Source organism: Citrus clementina, unplaced genomic scaffold, assembly GCF_000493195.1.
Source record: "Citrus clementina cultivar Clemenules unplaced genomic scaffold, Citrus_clementina_v1.0 scaffold_1, whole genome shotgun sequence".
Classification (NCBI taxonomy): domain Eukaryota; kingdom Viridiplantae; phylum Streptophyta; class Magnoliopsida; order Sapindales; family Rutaceae; genus Citrus; species Citrus x clementina.
Window position 1 is genome coordinate 18,613,870 of NW_006263303.1, and position 6,866 is coordinate 18,620,735.

Below are 6,866 nucleotides of genomic sequence, written 5' to 3' on the forward strand. Positions count from 1 at the left end.
CCTTGCATAATTGTTATTTTTTAAATTCAATATCTTCTTTACTATTTACTAACCTTGCATAATTGTTATCTTTTAAATTCAATATCTTCTTTATCATTTACTAGTTAAAATGTCCAGAAAAAAGTAAATAAGAAAAAAATTATTTATTTTATAATAAGAAATAGATAAATACTCAATATCATTATTTTTTTTATAAACAAACAATTATTAAGGAGTAAAAGAGACACCTTTAATAAAAAGTAAAACAGATCATACACATTATTAGCTGTTGGACCAAAAATAAAATAAGTCTAATAAGGCCCAAATAAATTTAATCTCAATAAGGCCCATCTAATAAATTTCCTCCCACTTAAGCCCACGAAGTGGTGGACAAATCACCTAGAATGATCCTCCTAAGTAACAAGGTTTCAAAGCCCAAAAGGAGCCAAGGTCCTAGATTCCTATCCTAAGACAAATCACTTAGGATAAATCAACTAGGTGGTAAGGATTTAAAGTCCAAAACGTGCTAAGGTTCTAGGCTCTTATCTTAGGACAAACCTTCTAAGTTTGAGGGCTCTTATGATCCCAAGGTCTTAATAAAAATAACCTAAGGATAAAACGTTCCTTCCTCTAATCTGTAGACAAGTTTGTATATTCATGCGTCAATCCACATGGGCCCTAGAGGACAAATGTTGCCAAATGTCACAAGAACAATGACATTTGTCATCAAAATAACTAGGACCCAAGTCAAATTAGTTTGGTCGATAAATAGGTCTTTCATTCTCATTAAAAGGTAAGACAAAAAAGAGACTCAAGAGGAAAAAATGCTAATTTTCTCCCTCTAATCTTTCTTTTTCTAAATTTATATTTCCAAAAGTTCGGTGACTGACTTGACCTCGGAGGGTTTACACTGGTAAAACCGGCCCTCTGATAATTTTCTTGTGTTTGTAGAGTATCACAAGACAAGTACCTTCTGATTGCCTAAGGAAGTGGACTCAAAAGAGCATGTATAAAGGCCCATAAAGATCAGCCCAAAGAATGAACTCACCATCATAAAATCTAACAAAGAGGAACCCAAGTCTTAAAGGGGTTGTCCTCAGTCGAAATTTCTATATCATAAGTTGGGACAAAATTTACACCAGCAGTTTGGCGCCGTCTGTGGGGATCTTCCGATAAAAGTCTTGAAAGCCCTACCATGAGCAAGGATTGTAACAATGAGTACTATAACCTTGAGGCTGATGATGAAAGTTCCAGAGTGGATGAGGATGTTCACTTCTGACGAAGGAGACGACAACGAGACCTAGATGATGACGACGTGGTGCCTATCCATCCTCCTTCATATCCTCATTTGAATCCACCTCGCCACGTTAGACGTCGAGGACAGCCTCGTGTTGTTCGACTTTAACAACAAGTGGATCAGTTGGCTCGTAACTTCAATAGAATGTTCGGCCAATTTCCAGCTTGAGCTGAGGAAGGCGAGAACTCAAGTGGGGGTAATGTGGTTGATTCCGGCTCCTCTAGAACAAAGTCTAAAGAAGAGTTAAATGAAGATGATCTCAGGCATTCCCTTAACCAAAGAAGATCTAGGAGGAGAATGACCAGAGAAGGTTTAGACCAAGGAGAGGAAGTCGACAGAGGATTACAAGAAATAATGCAGAGACTTGAGCAAATGGTTCGAGAAATGGGCCCACTTGATGATGTAACAGCAGAACATGAGCCACCATTTACTTCTGATATAATGGTAGCAAAACATTCACCTAGATTTCATTTACCCCAAATGGAGCCTTATGATGTGTAGAGGGATCCAACTGAACATTTAGAATTGTATCGCACCCTTATGGAAGTGCAAGGAGCATCACAAGCAATTCTTTGTCGGGCTTTATGTTGATGATATGCTCACCAAGAGCTTTAACCCTGAAGATCATGTAAAAGACTTACGGGAAACCTTTGATATCCTTAGAAAGTACAAGATGCGGTTAAATCCAGCTAAATGTGCATTTGGTGTGTCGTCAGGAAAATTCCTTGGCTTTATGGTAAATCAAAGAGGTATTGAGATCAATCCTGAGAAGATCCAAGCATTGGTTAATATGAAGTCTCCAAAGAATGTTAAAGAAATTCAAAAGTTGACGAGTCAAGTAGCAGTCTTGAATCGCTATGTCTCTGGAGCCACAGATAAGTGCCTTCCTTTTTTTAAGGCTCTTAGAAAAGGAAAAGAGATGAAGTGGACTGAGGAATGTGAAGAAGCATTTCAAAAGCTTAAGGAATATTTAGGAAGCCCTCATTTGCTTGTTAAGCCAATCCAAGGCGAGTCTCTCTTTCTTTATCTTGCAGTGTCTGAACATGCCACTAGCTATGTCCTTGTCCGAGAAGATAATGAAGTGCAAAGGCCTATCTACTATACAAGTATAGCGTTGGTTGTTGCAGAAATAAGGTATCTAAGTCTTGAAAAGATTTTTCTAGCCTTGATTGTTTCAGCAAGAAGGTTAAGGCTTTATTTCCAAGCTCATACCATAATCGTCCTCACTGATCAACCAATTAGACAAGTTTTAGCTAAGCCTGAATTTCAGGAAGGATGACAAAGTGGGCTATTGAGCTTGGAGAGTTTGACATCTTATATCATCCTAGGACATCATTGAAAGGGCAAGCATTGGCAAACTTCATTACTGAGTTTACTGAAGGAGATATTATATCACTTGATCCTAAAGAGGAGCATCAAGATAAATGGTCTCTCTATGTCGATGGATCCTTTAGTAAACGAGGATGTGGTGGAGGTTTTATAGTAATTACTCTAGACAATGTTGAGATTGGATGCGCTCTTAGGTATGGCTTCAATGCTACCAACAATGAAGCAGAGTATGAAGCTCTTCTGGCTGGCCTTAGGCTAGTTCGAGCCTTAGGTGCAAAGATTTACTTGTCTTTAATGACTCTCAGTTGGTAGTTAATCAAGTGAATTGCAACTATACAGCTCGGGATTTCAACATAATTGCATATCTTGATCGAGTTAATGAGTTGTTAAGGGACTTCAATTATAAGGTGAAGCAAATTCCTTGGGAGCAAAACACACGAGCTGATGCATTAGCTCAACTGGCTTTCTCACCAGAAAAAGACTTACTAAGATCAGTTCCAGTAGTCATCATTCCCGAGCCAAGCATAATTAAATGTGAAGAAAAGGAAGTGGCAACCATTGACCATCGGAGTTCCTGGATGGACCTAATTATGAGTTATCTTATAAATGGAACTTTACATGAGGACAAGAATGAATCAAAGAAGGTGAGATACCGAGCTACAAGGTATGTGATCATGGATAATTAACTTTACAAACGTGGATATTCACTTCCTCTTCTCAAGTGTTTGACACTCGAAGATGGAGATAATGTCTTACGTGAAATCCATAAAGGGATATGTGGAAATCATTCTGGAGGACGAGCACTTACCTACAAAGCTATAAGAGAAGGATACTTTTGGCCGACGATGCAACGAGATGCCTTGGAATTAGCAAAAAAGTGTGATAAGTGCCAAAGGTTTGCTATTATACCCAAGCAACCTCCAGAGAAGTTAACTCCTCTCCTCACTCCTTGGCCATTTGCCTAATAGGGGGTTAATCTAATTGGTCCTCTGCCAAAAGGAAAGGGGCAAGTAAGGTTTGCTATAGTTGCAATTGATTACTTCACAAAGTGGGTGGAAGCTGAGCCTTTAGCAACTATTACTGAGAAGAAAACTACCGACTTTATTCGGAAGAACATCATATGTCGGTATGGCGTACCTCATACTATAATCACTGACAATAAGAGGCAATTTGACAATGACAAATTTCGTGAGTTTTGTAGAAAGCTTAAGATAAAAAATTGTTACTCTTCTCCTGCCCATCCTTAGACTAATGGAAAAGTTGAAGCTGCCAATCGAGTGATTAAGCAAATTCTCAAGGCTAAGTTAGAGAAAGCCAAAGGAGCATGGCCAGATGAATTACCATTTGTCCTATGGTCTTATCGTACTACACCAAGGACTCCTACATGAGAATCTCCTTTCTCATTGGCATTTGGTGCAGAAGCTGTCATCCTTGCTGAAATAAGAATATCGGCTTATCGAGTGCAACACTTTGATCCTGTCATCAATGATGAGCTACAACGCCAAAGTTTAGACCTCTTAGAAGAAAAGAGGGATCATGCTATGATCAAGGTCACTGCCTATCAGGGCAAAGTAGCTCGTTACTACAATGCTTGAGTTAAAATTCGAAAGTTCAGAATTGGAGATCTTGTTCTAAAGAAGGTTTTGCCTAATGCTCAAGAACCAAGTGTTGGCACCTTGGGTCCTAACTGGGATGGACCTTGCATAATCAGAGAAATAGTTAGGCCAGGAACTTATATTTTGTCTACCTTAGGTGGAAAGATCTTGAGGCATGCTTGGAATGCTGAGCATCTCAGAATTTACCATCAATAGTATGATCTTGTACTTATATAAGTCCGATCTTTCCTCAATGGTCAGACAAGTTTTGTAAAGACAAAATGCGGATGAATAAAAGACTACTTCTCCCAGTCAAATAAATTCTCCATGAGATGTTAAAAAAAAAGTACTGACAATGATTAATGTCCTTGGATCGATTTTAAATTTTCATAAACTTAACAGATGAAAATTTTGTATCTTTATTCAAGTTCAACAAAACAAAGGAGCATCTTATTTCAAGGATAAAAACTTAAAGAAACAAAGATCAAAGTTCATCTCCTAAGCACTCAGCTTACACAAAATGTTCAAAACTCCTAAATTAAGGAAAACCCTCAGAAATTCCTAGTATGCTGAAAATCATCATTCTGTTGCTCAGGATGCCTCCCGAAGATATCCTCAAACCCTTCTGGTATAACTGTGGATATCTCCTCGGTCAAATGAGTATCTCTTGTTCCATCCGTACCTCCCCCGTCAATGCATGTCTTGGACTCATTATCCTCATTCGGCTTGTGTTCATCAAATTTCACACCAAGCTCTTTCAAGTGTTGGTCAACCACTTCAATGTCAGCATCAGCATTGTAGCAAGCAAAGAACATACGACAATCCTTTAGTCCCTTAAGGTATTCCTCGTAGCCTTGGTCAAGTATACTTTCAATTTACTCCTTAGCTGCAGAAAGATCCTTCTCGAGCCCCTTGACTTTTTGCATCTCAGCATTTGCTTTATCCAAAGCTGCTCTTTCCTTAGCCTTAGCATTATCTAATGAACGTTGCATCTCAGAGTTATACTCTATAGTCTTGGAAAGTTGGAGACTCAGCTCTTGGACTTTTTTCTCAACCGTCTTAGCTCTCTTCTCAGATATGGATAAAGAGACCAAATTTTGCATAAGATAAACTTAAGTTGGCAAGAGAATGACCTTAAAAAAATAATAAATAAATAATTAGGAAAGTTAAATAACTTTACCTTAGAAAGAAGGCTTGAGGCAAGCTTGAGGGATTCAACAGGATCAAGACTCTCAATGTCCTTCATCAAGGTTGAGGAGTGAAGAGATAAAGATAACTGATGCACCAAAGGATTTTGTGGTGCAATAATACAAGTTCCCTTATCAGATGGAAGAGGAGGAGGAAGAGGAGGAATAAGTGATGTAATCTGTTGAGCTTGGGATACAGACTGAGAAGATGATCCACCTTGTTTCTGTTGTTTCTTTTGAGCCCTTAGGAAAGTTCAACATGCACCTAGTAATCCCGACAAAGCCCTTAGGAGGGTTGGTAATGCTTCTTCTAGGTGAAGCATGACGAAGTGTTATTGATCTAGGAATGCTATATCTAATCATTAATATCTCAAGTGACATTTCACCTAATCCATATTTAATCGTCTTCATCTGCCATGGATAAGTATCTTCAACTACAGGCTCATCCTCATCCTCCGAATTTTCTAAGTTAATCACCTCTATTCTTTATAATTTCATCTATATATCCAGTGCTATCTTCATCTATCTCCTCTTTCAACTCACAACTACTTACATCACTTGTAGTAGCATGAATGGTAGTCAAAGGAATAGCATCCACCACAATATTTTTGATACTAGGTCTTATTGAACTAAGAAAAACCTACAAAGTGAAAATGACTATGATTACTCTCCTAAGGATAGCAATAAATAATAAAAAATGAATAAATAAATACTCACAAAAAGACGTCGGAAATTTGTAGGAAAATCACTAGAGAGTCGACAAAAGGCCGCCAAATATTCGTCGCCAGCTACTATGAACACCACTGTCGGGCACCTTCAGAAATTTTTCTCTCTAACCTCTTCTCTTTTCTCTTGTAAACTATTGCATGAGATAATGAGAAATGAGGCATTATATATGAGAGAGATGATCTTAGGATGAAATCCTCCTAAGGATAAAATCTAAGGAAACTTTCCTTAAAGAAAATCATCCTAGGATAAAATCCTCCAAAGGATAAAATATAAGGAAAATTTTCTTAAAGAAAATCATCTTAGGATGAAATCCTCCTAAGGATAAAATTTAAGGAAAGTCATCCTATGATGAAATCCTCCTAAGGATAAAATCTAAGGAAACTTTCCTTAAAGAAAATCATCATAGGATAAAATCCTCCTAAGGATAAAATATAAGGAAAATTTCCTTAAAGAAAATCATCCTAGAATGAAATCCTCCTAATGATAAAATTTAAGGAAAGTCATCCTAGGATGAAATCCTCCTAAGAATAAAATTTAAGGAAAATTTCCTTAAAGAAAATCATCCTAAGATGAAATCCTCCTAAGGATAAAGTTTAAGGAAAGTCATCCTAGGATGAAATCCTCATAAGGATAAAATCTAAGGAAACTTTCCTTAAAGAAAATAATCATAAGATAAAATCCTCCTATGGATAAAATATAAGGAAAATTTCCTTACCCTAATGCGTCTCCGTCCCGCAACATTTGCCGTCC